The sequence below is a fragment of the Eptesicus fuscus genome, chromosome 5 (assembly GCF_027574615.1).
Source record: "Eptesicus fuscus isolate TK198812 chromosome 5, DD_ASM_mEF_20220401, whole genome shotgun sequence".
Lineage (NCBI taxonomy): Eukaryota > Metazoa > Chordata > Mammalia > Chiroptera > Vespertilionidae > Eptesicus > Eptesicus fuscus.
Window position 1 is genome coordinate 5,385,430 of NC_072477.1, and position 20,812 is coordinate 5,406,241.

Consider the following 20,812-nt stretch of genomic DNA (forward strand, 5'->3'; position numbering starts at 1 on the left):
TCGGAAATGGGGTGTCTGTGAACGTCGGTCTCCCCGGGTGGGCCATGGGCTCCTAAGGGCACAGGTGCCCAGCTCAGTGGGTACAGCCTGACAGGAGGGGCCCCTGGGAAGTGTTTGCTGGGGCAGGACAGACAGTTATTCCTTTTCTAATAAATCATTTTTTTGGTTGCAATTTTTAACTAAAACATTAAAATAACATATGGGTGAGTCGCGTTTTATGGAGACCCAAATCACACAGGTTTGCTGCAGCCGGATGTAGCAACGTGGACGAAGCCTCTGCGCGTGACCGGAGTGGAATGAAGGTGAAAACCCACAAAGCATTTTAGAGCTCATCAAGGAACCGCGTCATTCCTTTGTGTTAGCAGGGAAGCAAGAAATCACAGACTTTCTATGTGGGCGGCACAGAGGGCACTGTAAGCTGTGCTCTTGCCACCAGGGGGCGCCACGCTAGCTGGTAAGCCTCTTGGCCCCCGGTCCACGCTGCCTGCGGAGGTCTTCCCGGGGTGCTCCCAGGACCTGCCGCCCTGTGGGCGAGCTTGCACCGAGGTGGGCGGAGGGCCCCCCAAAGGAGCTCAAGGAGGACTCCCCCATCGGCTGGGTTGGATGGACTGGGAGGCAGATGAGCAGGACATGGTCAGTCCCAGGGGGGTCAGGAGGCTTCTCAGGGGCTCAGGGAAGCCCAGGAAAGCTTGGGGGTGTGCCCTGCAGAGCTGTCACACACCCCCAAACAAGGAGCACCCCTCCCCCAGTGCTGAGGGACCGGAAGGCCACAGAGTGGTGACCTGGTGGCGTCAGAGCCTGGACCCGCTGGCGGACCACACAGGCTGCGGCCAGGGCCAGGCCGGCCTTTAAGAAGGAGGTGAGAAAACACCCCGAGCAGAGCCGGGCTGGGTTCTCACCTCCTCCGCCCCCATGCGGCTCCTCTGTCCACTTCCTCCCCGGACGGTGCCCAGTCATCCGGGCCCTCGTGGCCACTCTGTGGGTGCCCCGAGGAGAGTATCTAGGACAGAGGGCACGCTGACCCTACCTGACACGTCAGATGGCATCCAGCCAGCCCCTTCCATACTCTGCCAGTCAGGGTTCAACAGGGGATGCTTCCCCATTCTCCGCCAGCCGCGCCCGCCCCAGTGGGGAGCTTCCTGCATCCCTGGGCCCCCGGCCTCCTCCTCGGGGGCTCCTTCCTGCTCTCCCGCTTCTTCGCAGGAGGCAGAGCAGAGGACCCGGCACCCAGGTGCCTGCTGCCCACGTGCTGTCCTTGCCCACTCCAGCGTGCTCAGCGGGCCGCAGGGCACAAGCTGCCACCACGCCCTGGGCACACAGCCGGCTGCCTGTGCCCGGACACCCCTGGTGCCACCGAAGCTGGTCCTGCCATGCACCCGCGCATTCACCACTGGTTAATGAGGGTGCTGTGTGCACACGCACACACGCTCAGGCACACACACATGCATGCTCAGGCATGCACACAGACATGCACTCATTCTCATGCACATGTGCATGTTCACTCATGCACACAGACATACATTCTCACACACATGCATGCTCACTCATGCACACAGACATGCATTCACATTCTCACACCCACATGCATGCTCACTCACGCACACCGACATACATTCTCACACACATGCATGCACACTCATGCACACATACACGCACTCACATTCTCACAACTCACATACATGCATATTCACACACATGCACACAGCATGTATTCTCACACACTTAAACATGCATGCCTGCACACTTATGGACACACACACACATGCATTACACACTCACACTGAGGGGCATACCAAGAGCCTCGGCAAAGAAGACTGGAGGTTTCCCAGACCCTGTCTCATGGTGTGTCTGGAACCCCAGTTCTCTCTCCTCCTCCCCCACCGCCACTCCCCGCGCACCGAGCCCCTGGAAACAGGGGACGGCCCTTCCTCGCTCAGTCCCCAGACCCCTCCTCAGTGCCCACCCCGCACAAGCCAGGCTCCCTTCTTTCCCAGCTCCCTCCCTTGGCACCTGGCGTGGCTACTGGGAAGCCTCTTCCGGAATCAAGGTGCCCGGACACAGACCCGGCCGGGGCTGGTGCCTGGTCCAAATCCTGCCCCACCTGCCTGCTGCTTCCGGTGTGGCCCTGGGCAAACCCCCCTCACACCTCAGAGCCTCCACTTGTTTGTGCTTCCACATCTCAAACACACGCAGAGGCGGAAACACACCTCTGGCACCTCTCCTGCTCTGGCCTGACTCCAGCTTACTTCAACCGCCACCTCCTCCGGGAAGCCCTCCTGGATCTCCGCAGCACAGGCAGTGTCTTTCCCCCTGGCCACGCCTTCCCATCACCTCCCCTTCCTGTCTCCCCCTGCACCCTCAGCCTCCCTGAACCTGGTGCCACCGCTGGAGGCCACACACAGCCCGACTGGCTGGCTGTAGCGACCCCAGTCACGGTTCCTGGCAGGCACCGGGGAGCAGAGAGGGAACGGGCCGGGACGGCAGGCTGTGGAGGGGCGGCTGCCTCTCCCGCAATGTGGAAGACGCTGGCTTTCCATATGTCGCTCTCTCCCCTCCGGAGGTATTCGCCTGGGGAGCGAACCTTGGGTTTGGCAGCGACCCCAGGACTCCGAGCCTCTCTGTTCCTTCCAAGGCCCCAGGAGGCATCCTCGTGCCGAGGAAGTGTGGATCCGGGGACTCTGTGGAAGGGCTCCCCTCCCCGAGGTGGCGCTCCCTCCCAGGCACCCCGCTTGCTGCCTCGGTTCCCCAGGGGAGGGGAAGGCACTGGAGAGATGGTCTGGGGGAGGCTTTGCCCGTGGAGACCGGCCCCATCCGAGGAATGACTGTGTTTGTCCGCTGGCGTCCCAGCCCTCCGCCTCCTGGCTCTGGCGCCTGGCCCTCTGTCCTGGCCTCTTCCTGAGGCTCATACTGCCTCCGTACCCGCCGACTCTCCCCCCGGCTTTGGCTCTGAGCCTGGCCTCTAGCCGTGGACAGTGCCCGCGGCGGCCTGTGTGAGCCCTGCTTCAGCCTCACCAGCCCCCGCACACCTCCAGTCCCCTGCCTGTGCACCTGCCCACCTCGAAGGCCGTCCTGTGGCAGTGAAGACAGCAGACCACGAATTGGGACATCGTGGTTTGAGCCTGACCTCTTACGTCACCGTAGAAACTGGGCCTCCGTGTTTTCAGCTGCAGAATGGGGACAGTAGCCCAGACCCAGATGAGCACGTGCGCCCATCCCACCACGCGGCTTCCGTTCCCCTGTCACACCTGCCAGCCTACCCAGCTGCACCCTGACTCTGGCCAGGCCCAGCCTGGGCCACCTTTCTCCTCGCTCCCCGCTCCAGTGCCGCCGCCTCCAGAAAGCCTCCCTGTCTTGCCCAGTCTCTGGAATCACTCTCCTCTCGGACCCTTGACCTAGCATCAAGCTTGAGGGACATCAGACTTTCTGGTTCCCTTCATACTCCTCCCCTCTATTAATTTCTCATCTTCCCGACTCTTTGACGGGTTTCATCACGTGCACGCTGAAATGCACGCTGCCCTAAGGGGTTTGCCTGGGCGTCCCAGCCTCAGGGGTGAGGAAAGCCCCGGCTCCTCCCCTCTCAGCGGCCAATCAGTTGGCTTTGCTCGGCCTGTTTCCCCATCTGTAAGCGGGGAGGCAGTGGAGCGTGGAGAGGGACGCCCCCGAGTGCTCAGCCCAGTACCCAGCACCCAGCACGTGGCCGGTGCTCACTAACCGGCAACTTAGAATAACGCCGGACGCCCAGGCCTCCGCCCTCCGTCTTCCTTGGAGACACACCCCTTGGTGGGAACCTCCTGGAGCCCCGTCCTGGGCCATTGGTGGTGACTGGGGTGATTTCGGCTGCCCGCAGGCCTATCTCCACTGTGGGCCTCCCTTCCCTGCCCCCCGCCCCCCAATGAGCCCAGGCGTTGGTCCAGCCTGTGTGGGCAGAGCCAGCGCACGGCCCTGCCGGGCACAGTGAGTCCAGAGTCTGAGTCAGACGCCAGGCAACACAGGAGCCCGATGAGCGATTCCGGGAAGGCTCAGGGCTGACCCAGGCTCCGCCGGCCCGGCCCCGAGCTGGCACACACACAGGCCTGGCACACACAGAGGCCTGGCACACACAGAGGCTGGCCTCTGGAGTGGAGACACCCCCGCAGTTCCCGGGAAATTCGTGAAAAGAGACGCCTTCTTAGGAAGTTTTCAAAAAGTAAAACCAAACACGAGATCCGGGAGCGGTCCGTGGGGCGGGACCGAGCAGATGCCTGGGGAGAAGTTACCCACGGTGTCCCGGCTCCCGCCTTGGCCGGGCGGTCTGCGGGCTTTAAGATGCACATACATGACATACAAACATACATGACATACAAACACGCGGGCCGTCGCGAGCAGGCAGCACGAGCCAGGGAGCTCCGTGACCTCGTCCCGTGTCCCGGGGCCTCACAGAACGACAGGGAGCGGAACGGCGCCTGCAGGGAGCTGGCTCGCCCGAGGAGCTTAATCAATGCCTCCTCCCGCCTTCCTTCCTGGAATGTGACATTTCTCCAGCTTTTAGAAAGCAGATTGGTGCCGTCCCAGCAAATCTGAGAGGAAACAAAGAGCACGTCTCTCTCCCAAAAATCTGCTTCCTCCTGGAAGCAGCGCCGAGAGCCTTCAGTCGCACGCAGGCAGGTGACAGGCGGCTCCGTGGCAGCCTGCGCCGGGGCCGTCCAGCGCCCCGGCTGTCCTGGCGAGGCCCCGGCACCGGGACAGGCCCAGGGAGCGGCGCCAGGGGCTGGCGGGGACAGGAGCTCCACACTCAGCCCCACGGGGCAGGGCTCCCCGGACGGCAGACCAGGAGGGTCCCCGTGGGGTTTAGCCTAGGAACTGGTTCACACAGTTATAGAGGCTGACACGTGCCAGATCCGCAGCTGACAAGGCCCAGGAAGGACGGAGGTCAAAGTGCGGGGAAAAGCCCGTGTCCCCGCCGGAAAACAGTCAGGCGGAAGGCGTTCCCCTTCCCCAGGGCAGGTCAACGCGTTAGTCTCATCAGGCCATCAACTGCTGGGGTGAGGCCCACCCCCATGGGGAGGGCAGTCTGCTTTGCTCCGTCTACAGATTTACAAGTTCACCTCCTCCCAAACCTCCTCACAACAACACCCAGAACCACGCTGGACCAAATGGCTGGGCGCCCACTCAGGTTGGCACCTAACGTTAACCATCAGGTCGGCCGAGAGCCCACATGGGGCTCCGCGCCAGAGCACCTGCTACCTGGACCTGCAGACTGGGTCCGACTGGACGGCGCTTAGCCCTAATGTCCGCCCCCCCCCACCCACATTAGAGACCAGATAAGAAGCTGCGGGGAAGGTTCCCGCGGAGGGTGCCGGCAGCCCCGTCCCCCCATGTCCTCGAGGTGGAGGTTCCCAGACTTAGCCAATGAAAAGGCAGGGCCCCCAGCCCTGGCGCACCTCGGAGACTGTGGTGCTCAGTGGCTTCCTGTGAGGACGTCCCGGCCGCGTCTGCAGGTTCTGTGCATCGCCCTCAGGGCGTTATTTTGTTTTCCCACCATCGCTCCTCCTTCGTTCTGGGTCCCTCGCCTCCTTCGGGTTGGGGGATGGACAGAGAGACAAGGAGTGGGGCCGGGCTGCCCGCCCCACCTCACGCACTGCGCCAGTCCCCGCTGTGTGGCCCCCACCACGGCTCCCCCCACCCCCCCGGACTCTCGGCTCTCCTTGGACCCAGGTGCTTCTCTCCCTCGGGTCTCGGCTCCTGAATCAGAGCACACTTGCGTCCACAGCTCGGGGCTCGGGGGTCCTCTTTCCTGACAAACAGCCCGCACTTTCCCGTGACTCCTCCCGGGGCATCTGTGGGCCCCCCAGGCCCCCAAAGGCAGATTGCCTTGAGCCCAGAGCACGAAGAGCCTGTGACGGAGACGTCCGTGTCCTGGGCACCCAGTGGGCGAGATGCTTCGTTCAGGGACCTAAACACTCGGCCCGTCAGGGGTGCTGGTCTGGCCCGTGTTGGACCCTCCGTCGGAGGTGAGTGTCTTCGACTAAGAGCGGGAGAACTGGCCCGGGCCCCGCCTGCCACGTAAGGAGACTGTGTCACCCGGAACGAACCACGTCACCTTCCAGGCGGTTCCCTCCTGGCCAGAGCCCTGCTTGTCCATCTCAGCTTGGCCCCGCCCCCCGAGGCCTGTGAGTCTGTGTACTGAGTACGGATGAAGCGGATCGTCCGGCCCACAGTCCGTGGGCCCCAGAATAAACACCCACCCGGTTGTTCAACAAGCAGCAGAGGTTTGTTCGCCGGTGGCGTTTGGAACGAGCCCCCCACGCACTTGGGATGCTCACAAGGGCTGAATCCAGGGATGCCAGCTCAGCGGGGAGGATCCCGGGAAGCGCGGGCTGGCCTCCCAAGGCGAGGCGGTGGCCAGGCCTCCCTGCCCAGCGCCAAGAGGAGCTGGTGGATCTTGACATTGGCGGGAGCCCCCATTTTGCCATTTCCTCTGTGCTGTGTTCGGGGCAACAGCCAGGAGCGTGAGGGATGGAGGCAGACGGGGACGGCGACGGGGAACTGCCGGTCCCCTGCCCCTCCCAGGAGGCACAGGAGGCCAATCCTGGGTCAGCGATCACCTCCCCCCTCCTTCCCCCCCGCCACTGTGAAGTTCCACATCACCTTGGTGCTGCCAAGCCTTCCCCCACACGGCAGCTGCTACTGCCAGGGTCCCCGTGAGAACAGCTATGCGGTCTGCAGACCCGCCACCGTCACGATCACGTCATTCAGGCCCCAAAGAACCATTCCGCTTCAGACTGCGCCCAACATCTTAGCCCATGTTGCGCAGATGGGGAAACTGAGGCTCGGAGAGAGAAAGCGGCTTGCTAGGATTGCATGGCGGGCATGGCTGACAGAGGACCCCCGACTCTGGTCACCAAATCACCGAAGAGACCGTAAAAGAAAGCACCTCGTGTCCCCCTCACGGAAGCCCTGCCCCAGGAGCCCCCGCCAGCTCCCACCGAGGGGGAACCACAAAGGCAGGGCCCAGGGCCTCGACAGCCAGCAACGCCGGGTCTGTCCGTCCGCCCCGCTTCGGGCCACGCGGGGGCTTTGACGTTTGCGGGGTGGCGGGAGTCCCCACACCGGTGACTGTTAAATCACAGGGCCCCGAAAGCCAGGCTTCGATTCCACAGGGACTGTCCCTCCAGCTTTTCACGGGGACCGTCGGACGATGCAAAGATTCCGCGCGGAGACCGCACAAGCATCCCGCCGGCTTCGGCGGCCCCTGCCATCCAGGCTGCCCGTGAGCCCCGCTCACGCCCTCCGTCAAGCCCCAACACGCCGCCAGCACCTCCCGGGTCCCTGCGCTGATGCAGGGGCACCCCCGTAGACCAGGAGATGAATGCCAGGAATTTGATCTTTCAGCACGCAGGGAGCTGGAGCCTGGGGCGAGAATTCCTTCCTGCCTCTTCAAGCGGCATCAGTGCTTCTGGGCCCCGCAACCCTGGGCCCGCTCCTAATCTCTTCTCATTCACTCATCCGTCCACACAGAGGCGGCCAGCTCCCACCGTGTGCCAGACGGCCAGCCACCGCGGCCCAGAACCAGGCCCGGCCCTGTCAGGGCTCGCGTCTCCCCACCTTGCACCTGCTTTCCACGCGTCTCATTCCCCTCCCTGCACCAGGCCAGGAAGCTCACGTTAGAGACTAACACGGAACATGGTCGAGTTAAGATGAGGTCATGAGGGAGGCTCCTGGTCCAGGATGACTGGGTTCTTATAACGGGACATCTGGGCACAGACACACAGGGACGGCACCGTGAGGGTGACGATGACGGCACAGGTCAGAGTGACAAGGCTGCCGAGATGGACAGCCACCCCCAGAAGCTCAGGGAGAGGCCCGGACTCCCCCACCCCCACCCCCAAAGGAACCAGCCCAGCAAACACCCTGATCTTGGACCTCCAGCCTCAGAACTATGGGAAAATAAATCCCTGCTGTTTAAGCCCCCTCTGTGCAGGCTCCCCAACAGGGGCCCCCAGCTTCCGTCTCCACTTCCATCAACACTCTGCTCTGCACCACATGGAGGTGAGACTAGGTTCCCCCACGTGTGCCTCTCCTGCTCAAAAACCATCCATGGCTCCCACTGCCCCTGGGAAAGCCCCGCCTCCTTCCCCGGCCCCCACCTTCCTGAGTCACCGCCACTCCTGCTGCACGCGCTCAGGGGGCTGGACACACTGGGGTTCCAATCTCTGCTCCCACATGGCCTTGGGCATGGCACTCTCACTCCCTGACCAGCATCCCCAGCTGTTGGTGAGAAGGTTCAACTGCATGAGTTCTGAGGTGCCTGCAGCTCGGAGTTTCTGCTGCCAGAGGAGAACCACGTGGGGCGGGAGGGGACCCACGTGGGTCAGGCCCTGCTCGGGCACCACGCTCAGGAAGGGGGGCTCCGGCCGGCAGCCACCAGCCACATTTGTGAGGCGCTCGTGTTCACAGCCCCATGGTTTGGTCTGCAGAAACCACTAACCTTTGCCTCTCAGCGAGGATTAAAATAGGAACGGGTCTCTGCCTCCCTCTTGGGTAGACGGTTTTCAGTTCACACGGCACCGGCTCAGAGAGCCCGCGGCCGAGCCAGCACTTCCAGGCCTGACGGTCGGTACTGAAAGATGGACAGGAAGGAAAGGCCAGCCGGAGGCCAGCAGGTGTCGGCATACCCAGGCCTCCATCTGCCGCCAGGACATCTCCTCTTGCTCCTGGACAGGTCCAAGGAGGGTTCTACACGTGTGCGCGCGCACGCACACACACACACACACACACCCATGTAAACACACACTCACAAACAGCCACAAACAGCAAATGCACACGTGGACCTTCACCTATGTACACACGCCACTCCCTCCCCCAGGGGACGCCCACCTGACCCCACGTCCATTCCCCTAGCTCCCCTCTTGATTCAGATCCGCCACCCATCAGATCTAAGGGATGACGCTCACAGACACAAACCGACACACCGCTCGAGCCTTCTGTTACCTAAGACACACATGCGCGCGTGCGCACATACACACTCGCGCACACTACAAACACAGGCATGCGCGCACGCACGCATACATGCACACATGCACGCACACGTGTGTGCGTAAACAGCCGCAGGTGCCAGCACGCAGACACACACACCTAAGCATCGCCTCCAGGCGGACTTCCTGTGAAGTGGGCTGCGCTCAAGCTCCAGGCCTCCTGGCTTTCCAGCCGGCTAAGGCCTGGCAGGAGCAGGAGGTGAGCCGGGGTGGGGCAGCCCCCAGAGTCAAGGCTGGGGTTTGGCCAGGCAGGGCTATTTGGGGACAACGCTTGGGAGGAGGAGGAATGCGGGCTGCCGTGGGTAGGGCAGAGCTGGTCCTGGGGGCCCCGAGAGTGGCCCACCCGCCATTCTGTAGCTGAGGCCCAGGGCTGAGGGTAGGTGGGAGGCCTGCCCAGGGTGGGCCTCTGTCCACAGCCAGGGTCCTTGCCTCTGGTGCCCGGACAAGGGTGGCCTGTCCTCCTCAGGACCCGGCCTCTGGTCCACTCCGAATGCTGAGCTCCGGGAAGTGCCATTCACTCCCCGGACAACATGGATGGAGCCCGCTCTGGGCCAGGCCTCACAGGGCCCCAGGGATGCAATGCAAGACGCAGTCTCTGCCCTTGAGGTGCTGGAGGCCAGGGGGTGGGGGGCCTGAGCGTGACCAGAGGCGGCATGCTGGCGGAGCAGAGCGAGGACAGGGCAGGAGCGCACTCAGGAAGGGACCCGGAGGTGCCGCGTGCCGGAGCCACAAGCCGCCTGGCGCAGCCCGAGCACCGCGGCGCAGCAGGTTGCTGGCGCTTGCCCACGGCTCGCCTGGGGGGCAGGGGGGGCTCCTGGCAACGGAATCGCTTCTTCTGGAGCTGCCGCTCCAAGAACCCCGAGGAGGAACTTCCCACGGCTCCTCGCTCACAGTTTGCGTTCCGGGCAACCTTTACCGTCGCGAGCGCCGCGCTCGGAGGAGACTTCGGGGTGTCGCGCTGACATTTCCACTCCTCCACGCTGCCTGTCACCTCCGTGTTTATCTCTAAGCAGCAGAGAGGAGGGCGGGGTCTGGCCCGTCGCGGGGCCCAGGGAACAGGTCTGGCCTTTTGGGGGGAACATTTGAAAGGCTCTTGGCAGGACCCTGAACGCACCGGGGAGGGGGCTGCCGGGCCCACAGGGAACACTCCAGCAGGAAGAGAGAGTTCCAGAAACCCAGGGGGCTTTCTAAGCTTCCAACCTCAGGAAAGCACCTGCTGGCAGGGTCCTCCCCCCCTCCCCCCACCCGCCTGCCATCCGCTGGAGGCAGGCAGGGCTGTGAACCATAGAAAGTGACCTCCGGGCAGAAGCCGTGTGACCTCGGGGAGAGCGGGGACCTGCCTTCCAGCCCTGCCTCCGCCTCTGTCGCTGTGGGAGGCAGGTCTGCTTGCCGAGCGCCTCTGAGCGTCCGTCTCCTTCTCTGCAAACGGGTAACTCCACGGCAAGCAGCGGTCCTTGGCTTTGTAAGTGCCCGTGCTCCGTCGGGCAGGAAACACCATGCGTAGGAGAGGAATCCCAGGCAGCGAGCCGCGGTTTGCCGCTCTGTTGACTAATGAGTTTGCCGACCACTGGGATAGGGGCTTAATCACAAGGAACAACAACAGCCTGTAATTATTGGAATCCAGAGTCTAGGTCAGTGGTCGGCAAACTCATTAGTCAACAGTGGCAAACCGCGGCTCGCGAGCTTCATGTGGCTCGCGAGCCGCAGTTTGCCGACCCCTGGGTTGGGGGTACCTTGTTAGCACAGGAGCATCACCCGATCTCACACACCTCCCTTCGCTGTTCACTGCGAAGGACGGTCCTTCACCCCAGAGCATCGTTTCCCCTGTGACGTGATTGAAACGTGACAAGTGGGCCGGGCAGCTTGCAACTCATCGGGGAAGGCTGTTTCGGGGGGGGGGGGGGATCAAAGGAGCAGAAACCAGCCTGGAGGGGCCCCGGCGAAGTGTGAGAAAACAGAGTGAACACAGACAATTCTTCCAGAAGTCTCCAGGGGAGGGTCACGCAGGGTCAAGAGAGATTTTTTTTTTTTAAACAAAGATCTTGAGCTTGTTTCGGTATTGATGGGAAGGAGCCAGATGTGGGGGTGGGGGGAAGGTGAAAGTCTAGGACAGGGGTAGTGGATTGATTGAGGAAGGTCCCTGAGGAGGGGAGGTGGGGATGAGTGCACAGGTGGAGGCGTCGCTGCAGGTGAGAGTGGGGACCCATCTCCAGGTGTTGCTATGGATGTTTACCATAAGCCATGCCACCTACTTCACGAGGTGACCGGCACATCGTACAAACTATTCTGTCAAATAGTTAAGAATGAAATAAATGCTCATTTTTTAGGCATGTCCTATATAATAAAAGGCTAATATGCAAATCGACCGAACTGTGGAATGACCGGCCACTATGATGCACACTGACCACCAGGGGGCAGACGCTCAATGCAGGAGCTGCCCCCTGGCTGGGCTCAAGGCTGGTGAACGCAGCGGCGGTGGCGGGAGTCTCTCCTGCCTCCGCGGCAGCACTAAGGATGTCCAACTGCCGGCTCAGGCCCGCTCCCCACGGGAATCAGGCCTAAGCTGTCAGTCGGACATCCCCCGAGGGCTCCCAGACTGCGAGAAGGCACAGGCTGGGCTGAGGGGACCTCCCACCCCCGAGTGCATGAATTTTGTGCACCGGGTCTCTAGTATTGAGATAATCATATAAGGCTTTTCTTATATAACCTATTGATGCAACTTCTTATACTTAAACCATTAACATTAAACCATCTTACATTCCTGGGACAAAGTCTACTGGACTCAGATGAATCATTAACATGCTACTGAATTTGACTGGTGAGTATTTTATGTATTTAGAATTTCCATATCTGTGTTCAGAAGTGAGACAGGTCGATTGTTTCATTGTGAGGTTAGCTTGGATAGATTTCTGGTGACGATATTACTTTTAGCTTCGTGAGGTTATATGGGTCTCTTGGTGTTTTTCTCTGCTTTGGAAGCGTTATACATCTGTTCCTTAAATATTCTAAATAACTTACACATAAAACTGCTGGGCCTGCAGCCTTCTTTTGAAAATATTTTTATAGAAATGCCAATGTATTCTATAATTACTGAAGTTTTTGATAATTTATAGTTTTCCAGAAAATTCCAGATCATTGAGATTTTAAGAGCATTAGCATAATTAATTATATACATATTACTCTTTTTGTAATGATATCCTTTGTCATGTTGCTTGTATTTTGTATGTTTTTATTTAATTAGAGTCACCAGATTACTGAAGTGTATTTTTCAAATCAAGTCACACTTCCTTGTCAGCTCTATTTTTCATAGAGCTGCATTAGGTTTGGCTTTATCTATTTTATTTTATTGGGGTTGCTTTTTCCTCCTTTCTTAATTTATTGAATTAAATACTTAAATTATATGTGGGTTAGCTCTCTTTTTCTATAAACAATGCATTTAATACTATGAATCTGCCTTGGAGAATGGCTTTATTCTTATCAGGTATAGTGTTTTTATTTTCATTACTTTCCAAATATTCTGTGGCTGTATTTTATTCCTCTATGTTCCAATCACTAAGGAGAATGTTTTTAAATTGCAGTTGCTGTTGGTTTAATTTTTTTAAATCAGAAAACATGGTCTGTGAAATTCGTGGTTTTAGGGACATACTAGGATGTTTGTGATTACTAACCTGATGTACATGGATGCTTGAAAATAAGGTGAATTCTTCACTTGTGTGTACAACGTTAGACATCTTATTGATATTATTACTTTGAGAGTCTTTGCCTTTTATTAGATTACTAGAGGCCCGGTGCACGAAATTCGTGCACGGGGTGGGGTGTGTCCCTCAGCCCAGCCTGCACCCTCTCCAATCTGGGACATCCCTCTGGCTCCCAACCACTCGCCTGCCTGCCAGCCTGATTGCCCCTAACCGCTTCTGTTTGCCAGCCTGATCACCCCCTAACCACTCCCCTGCCAGGCTGATCGATGCCTAACTGCTCCCCTGCTGGTCCGACTGCCCCGAACTGCCCTCCCCAGCTGGCCTGGTCACCCCTTACTGTCCTCCCCTGCCATCCTGGTCCCCCCCAACTGCCCTCCCCTGCAGGCCTGGTCCCCCCCAACTGCCCTCCTCTGCAGGCCTGGTCCCTCCCAACTGCCCTTCCCTGCAGGCCTGGGTCCCCCCCAAATGTCTTCCCCTGTAGGTCTGATTGCCCCTAACTGCCATCCCCTGCAGGCCCGGTTGCTTGCAACTGCCCTCCCCTGCCGGCCCGGTCACCCCTAACTGCCCTCCCCTGCTGGCCTGGTCACCCCTAACTCTCTCCCCTGCTGGCCTGGTCACCCCCAACTGTCCTCCCCTGCAAGCCTGGTTGCCCCCAACCTCCCTCCCCTAAAGGCCTGGGTCCCTCCCAACTGCCCTCCTCTGCTGGCCCAGTCACCCCTAACTCCCCTCCCCTGCAGGCCTGGTTCCTCCCAACTGCCTTCCCCTGCTGGCCTGATTGCCCACAACTGCCCTCCCCTGCTGGCCATCTTGTGGCGGCCATCTTGTGTCCACATGAGGGCGGCCATCTTTGACCACATGTGGGCAGCCATCTTGTGTGTTGGAGTGATGGTCAATTTGCATATTACCTCTTTATTACATAGGACTAGAGGTCCAGTGCACGGATTTGTGCACCAGTGGAGTCCCTCGGCCTGGCATGTGCCCTCTCACAATCGGGACCCCTTGGGGGATGTCGGACTGCCAGTTTTAGCCTGATCACTGCAGGCCAGGCCAAGGGACCCCACTGGTGCACAAATCCATGCACCAGTCCTCTAGTATGCATATAAGATCTTTGGTTAATCTCTTCCCGCTCTCCCTCTGTCCCCCTTCCCTCTGAGATTCATCAGTCTGTTCCATGTTTCCATGCCTGTGCATCGAGTGTCTGACCCCTGGTGGTCAGTGCACATCATAGCTACTGGTCAAATGGTCAAACAGTTGAACGGTCGAATGGTCGCTTAGGCTTTCATATATATAGATGTCACCCATATACAATGGGTTATTTCTGTTGTCTTATTTTATGCTTTCTGCTTCTCAGCTCGCTTATTATCCTTTGCTCCCATTTCCTGCTGTCTATCTGAAGCACTGCTCCCTTTGGCCTGTTCCGGTGGAGAGAGGATGACACCTTGGGGGTGATGGATTTGTTCATTCCCTAGAGTGTGGCGATAGCTGCACAGAGGTGCACCTATGTCTAATGAATGAAATTGTACGCTGAAATATGTGCAGTTTATGGTATGTCTATTATGCCTCAGAAATCTGTTTTTAAAAATGCCTGCCACACTGTTCGAAAGAATTCAAGTAGGACCTCAGTCACCCTCCCTAGCAGTAGCCCAGCTTTGTGGGAACATTACAGGTGTACTAGTATGCATCTCCCTCTTTCTTACACAGCTTCTTCATCGAATATATCTTGGCATGTATTTTTAGTTCTACTAGTGATCTCTGTGCCGAGCCAGCAAGGCCATGGGTGAACCTGAGAGGGGGCGGTGAAGGATTTAGAAAAGACAGACAAGAGAATAAAGCTGGGGCTAGGTGGGACGCTGCTTCTCTGATGAAGAGACGGCACCACAGCTTGCAAGCCGAGTCTTTATTTTATAGCCAGATTCCACGAGGCAAAGTAAGGGCGTGGTCAAGATGTTTACAATGTTCTCGCGGGTTTCGAATCTACTCAATTACATGCACCTGATCAAGGTTTGCTTACTTGCTGCATCTCCCACAGCCCATATCACTCAGCCATGTGGGACCACAGGTTCGGACCATAAAGTCAAGCTTATAGCTATAGCCTTTGACTATAATTGTGCTGGGACTTGCACGTGGCTTTGCCACGAGAGGATCATGCCCTCTCATTAGTCCCAGGCTTGAACCTGTCCAAACGCTGTAGCCGCTCTCCACAATCTCCTTTAAGATCATCAACTGCACACCGGGGCCTACATTTCCATACTTGCCAAAATCAAGAGCCATATCATAAGGCCTGACCAATTGCCACGTGTTTTTAGTAACTTATCATGCTTTCCTGCCTCCCCTCACCTCCCCCCAGGTCTTTGTTGTTTCAATTCAGGATTATAAATCCAGCCTTTTCCAATTTTTTTATTTTATAAATCTTTTTCTTATGAAATTTGGGGCTTTTTTCCTCCCTATCCTGTTCTGTTTTTCCCCCCTATCCTGTTCTGTTTCCCTGTTTATAGCAGCCTCTACACCTCCACCTACCTCTCTGTCTGGCTCCCACGCTGTACGCTGCACCTTTCCAGCCTTGAGGTCTTCATTTTGTTCCAGGGAGGTAACCGGAGCCATACTTTCCCTCGTCTTGCCTACCCAAGGAGACCTCCCTGCAGCCTTCACTCATGAACCACTCATGGCTGGTAGGTAACTCTTGGCCCACAAACGTGCCCCTCAAAATTCTGAAGAGACCCTTTATTTGCTCCCAACTGTAGTCCTCAGAGGAGGCCTCTGGGTGAGCCCGTTTTTTCCTTCTTTTGGGGCCACCTGTTTTTAATATCCCCTTGCTCAGGGAAAATAACGGATTGCCTATATTCACACCGAACATAGGTAAGATTTACCACTTTGGGGTTCACCCCTTTTGACCTGCCTTTTCCTCATCAGAGACACAACCATTTACACAAAGCCGAACTGAGGCCAAGGCCTACAGACAAGGAAATACAGGCAGCATTCGGTTAACCCCTTCCAGGTACTTTGAAGAGCAGTGGTAAGTCCATCTGTTTCTGAATGCACTTGTTATTCATAGGAAATCACGCTCTCCTTGAGCTCATGAAATTAAGCAAATATCTAAAGAATAACCTTGATTACTAACCTGTGTGGGATGACCTCACGCCTCCCTGTCGAGGAAAAAGGGAATCTGTCACTTCATGGGGTGGTACCCGCAGCTGAAGTCGGAAACTGGGGTCTCTCATCACCTCCTCCCCCATGACCACCCTCACGTGATGATCATGGTGAAGTCTTGTCCTTGAGTCTCTCCCTCTCCTCTCCCACTGCCCCGTCCTAGATGAAGTCACTACATCTTTCACAGGGACAACTGCCTTGTCGCCTCCACTTGGCTCCCCTCACTCTCACCCTGGGTACATTACGTGCCTCCCCCCACCCCCAGCTAGCTCTCGGATGCTTCACCTGAGTCCTTAGGTCTTTCCAGAATGTTCTTACCTTCCACGACCATCGCCTCATCATCGCCTCCTCTCTGTAGCCCTAATTACCCCCAGCGCATATTCCTCCACCCAGTTCAGTGTTATGTCTGCGCCTAGATCAAAGACCACCTCCTCCAGGAAGCCTTCTCTGACTTCCCCTAAACTCCCCAGCACCGTCTCTATCTTTCTCCGTAACACCTGCTACTTTGGACGATGACTTTAAAAGGTGTTTCCCAGGGGCCAGTATAATTTACAAACCAAAGCTCAGTGTGAGTGACCTGTGTGGAACATACGTTCTTTGGGAGGAAAAACAAAAAAATAGTGAATGAATCTGGAACTTTTCTGGAAAATCTAGGAGATGTGTTGCTAGATTGCTCTTCCCCCACTAAGAGAATGCAGAGCCAAAAGGCCCCAGGCAGACCTGCAATTTACCTGCCCTTTGGGCCTCGAGTAGACCATGTGTGAAGCGAGGGGAATACTGCTGCTGTGGGGGGAGAACGCGGAGCGGGAGTTAACGTGGTTATAATAAACGCACGTGGGCTTCAGAAACGGCAAAATCTGTCACTGCTTGATAAGAAGTCCCTTGTGGTTGGCTCGGTGGATGCCTCCTCCCTGCGTCCCTCCGTCCCCAGTGTCCCCGATATGGGAGACTCCCCACGGCCTGAGAAGTCCTGTTGTCACCATGCAGCCATCTTCCCCTCGCCGGGAAGCAGATGGGATTAACAGATTGTAACTATTGTCTCTTGTTCTTCAGCAAGGTGCACGAGGATCTGCGTGTCCCCTCGGCGCAGACAGGCGCCAGGGCCGCCGCAGGGAGGGGAACGTGTGAGGTCCGCAAATACCCGCCGAGTCCTGCTTTGTTTAGAAATCGAGCTTGCTTGGGGTATCAGTGAGGACGGTGCTCCACCACGTGTGCCTGGGAACCCAAAATAACGGTGACTCAGACACAAGAGAAATCTATTTCTCCTTCACATTAAAGAAATCCAGGCGTGGGAAATGCGGGACTGGTGTGGGGGACACAGGGACATCAGGAACCTGGGCCCATTCTAGCTCGTTGCTGCACCCTGGGACCCTCCCAGCCTAAGAGGGCTGCTGGAGTTCCAGCCATCACACCCATGTTCCAGACAGCAGGACAGAAGGATTAAAGAAGGGTGTGCAGCCCCCTAGATTGGTGTTGCTCAGTGGTTAGAGAATCGGCCCTCACACCAAAGGGTCGCCGGTTCGATTCCCGGTCAAGGGCATGTACCTGGGTTGCAGGTTCAATCCCTGGGTTGGGGCATGTGCAGAAGGCAACCAATCGATGTCTCTCTCACATCAATGTTTCTCTCTGTCTCTCTCTCCCTCTCTCTCCCCCAACCCCCCGCCCCTTCTTCCCTTCCAGTCTCTCTAAATATCAATGGAAAACCAATCGTCAGGTGAGGATTAACAAAAGGAGGGTGTGCTTCTAAGTTTTGAAGATGAATTCCTGGAAGTCCCACAGGACACTTCTGCTTAAACTTCTCATCAAGCATTGCCCATAAAGGATTTACTTAGCTGCAAGGGAAGCGGGCAGTCTCTGGGTGGGTAGCAATGTAAGAGCTAAAACGCAAGGTCCTGAGGTGGCCCCCTCTAAGGTCAGCTGGCAGAAGATCCCAGGGGCTCCTGAAGGGGAGCACCCGGAACCTGTGCCCTGAACCTGAATTCGTCCCCAGCCCACATTTCTCCTCTCCGTGCCTCTGTTTCCTCATCAGCAACATGAAATGGAGAACCCCAGCCCTGGCGACCTCGCAGGATCATTGCAGAACGCTTTGCCAACTGTCAGACACTGAGCGCCATGCACAGGTGGGCATCTTCAAAGCCGAATTTTAGTTCATCGGATGGAGAATGGAGAGACATAGAGTCAGGTGTCAGGGTCTTGGGGAGCCCCTTCTCTCTGGCCTCCGCTCCTCACTGTTCCCGGGGAGGCTGGTCCCCTGGAGGGGCCCAGGGGCTCCTGTGTTGTCTCTTCCACGAACCAGGTATGGTCCCCCTGGAGCCTCAAAGGCCCCGAGAGGTAGGTAGGGCCGGAGTCCTCCGTGCTCTGACACCTGCGCTGAGCCTGGGGACGCGCTGACGTGGCCGCGTGTCCCCCTCCAGCGCTGCGTGTCCATGTCGCCGGGAGGCAGGAGAGGCTGTGCCGTGTTGTCTACTCAGGTCTGCCCACTCAGTTATCACATTTGTGCTTTCTCTGACGCTAAGTGCCCTGTCGATGAGTGAACGTTCCCGGGGGAGGCATCTGTCTTGCTTACCCGGGCTTGAGCTCACGATGTGTCCGTCCTGGGTGCTGGAGCCGTGAACCACGGTCGGTGGCTGGGAGAAGCGGTCCTTCGCCATCTGTGCGTTCCGTCTCCGTCACCTGTGGGAGTGGGGGCTTTTAACCCCTGAGCACTCCCCTCTGGGGGTGCAAGGGGAGAACGGACTCATAGAGTATGTGGAGTTGTGCAGGGTTTCCTGACCTCTGGAATTGTCCCCTGGGACATGACGGGACTCGGGGTAACATTCGTGGGTCCCCAGAACCCCTGGTGCGGTTCCTGGAAGGCTGGGGGTCCGCCAGCCATGCCACAAGTTGGGGGTGAGATCCCACGAGGTCCTGCCTGGAACTGGACAGGGAAGCCAGGAGGACCGGGCTCGGGGCTGTGGCAGGTGTTAAGGGTCAGGGCGCGTGCCAGAGGCTGGAGCCAATGGATGTGTCTCTCTCACATCGATGTTTCTCTCCATCTCTTCCCCTCGCTTCCACTCTCTCTAAAAATCAGTGGAAACATATCCTCGGGGGAGGATTAACCAAAAAAAATAATAATAATATATTTTTTTCCAATTGCCTCAAATTGCTCATTGAAAGGGACCTCATTAAAGTCCTCAGCCCATCACAGACTGCGCCCACCTCTCCCCAGCCCACCGGGCGCTCCGTGGGGAGGGCGGCTCAAACACACTTGCCACGTGGCGAGACGTCGGCCGCAGTGTGGCCTGCGTTGGGGTGTCCAAAAGCAACAGTAACGAGGGCTGGCAGGTCAGGGGGAGGGACCGACGAGGGACCGTCTACGGGCAGAAATGGCCCCAGATGAAAGGGACTCGGCTCCTCTATGCCCACCGCTGGGCCTGGCAGGTGCAGGCACCCAACCAGCTCATGCGGTGGGGGCTGGAGGAATATGGGGGAGAAGGGCCCCCAGGAGTAAGGCCTTTGGTAGGAGGGGCCAGATTCCGGTGGGGAGACCCAGGCCTCCGGGCAGCAGGGCCCCGGGGTAGCTGCCTCAGTGGTCCTCAGAACCCCCTCCCCAAGATCCAGGTGGGGCCTCAGGCGAGGTCGGGCGCCTCTCCTGGGTCCCCACAGCCCCTGGGCATCCCCCCCCCCACAACCCCAACGCCAGGGTGCCACGTTCTGGCCCATCTTCTGGGTCCCTTCCCAGGATGGGGGCGCTGTGGGCGCAGGGGCCCAGGGCCCCACGTGGGCGTGCTCAGGATCAGGGCTGAGTGAACGAGAGAGGAAGAGAAGGGTTTTTTTCAGATCTCTGGAGGCTGGGGACGAGGACCAGGCCTGGATGGAGGAGGAGGAGGAGACAGAAGGAGGGGCCTCCTCCTCTGCCCCCCGCAGGTTCCCTCAGCCCCGAGCGGGTGGGCCCCAGCGAGGAAGCCGGCAGACAGCAGCGTCCGGACTGCCGGGAGCCGTGACTCAGCGGCCATCTGTTATCTAATGAGAAAATGACAAGCCAATTGGCGTGTTCCTCCTTCTCTTGAATATGGCAGATCGAAAAATGTGACTTTCCTGATCTCTATTTTAATGATTCTGACTCGCTCACTCTTAACTCTCTTAATCCAGCGGCAACTAACGCTGTGATTTGCCCAGGAATTCCAATGGGGCGTCTTTGGATTTTGCTTTGGGGGGTTGGGGTCTTTTTTGGGGGGTAGGAGGGTTTTGCCAGATTTCACCCTTCCTGCCTCTGGAAGGGGCCAGACCAATCCCAGGATTCACTGCCTGAATCACAAAGAAATGGAGCCCTACACAGCCCCCCAAACCCTGCCCACTTCAGAGAGGACAGGCCACCATGGGGGGTGACAGGGGGCCTGCAGTGGGATGAAGCCCAGGGCCGCACCGACCCAGGCGGGAGGGTCCCTCTCCCACACAGGCCTGGGTTTCGGGCTGTAGCAGGAAGGAGCCTGCCCTGCGGGTCCCTGAGGACCCCCCTGTGGATCTGACCCGGAGATTGGACCGGGCAGTCTTGGCTTCTTCTGGATTTCCTAAGTGGTTCGGACAAGCACCACGTTCCAAGCTTTGAGATCTGACCCCGCCTCCAGCACTCACCCCCTACCTGACCTCAGGCAGGTCCCCCAGAGTGGAACACCCACCTTCCTCACTGAGCCCTGAGGCATGGGCACGGCCCCCAGGGAAGGGGGGGGGGGGCTGTGAGCCGGGGAAGGCTGCACCCAGGAGAGGGCACCGTTATCCCACTCCTCCTGTCCTGCAGGAGGGGCGCAGGGCTGTGCCCAGAGAGCGCTCCCGCCCTGGGTCCCGCAGAAGGTTTTTTTTAATTTAAATTCTTTATTGTTTAAAGTATCACATGTGTCTCCTCCCTCCCCCCTCCAACCCCCACTGACCTCTCCCCCTGCAAAGTTTTGCAGTAGCTTCAAGCTCAGGAGGCCC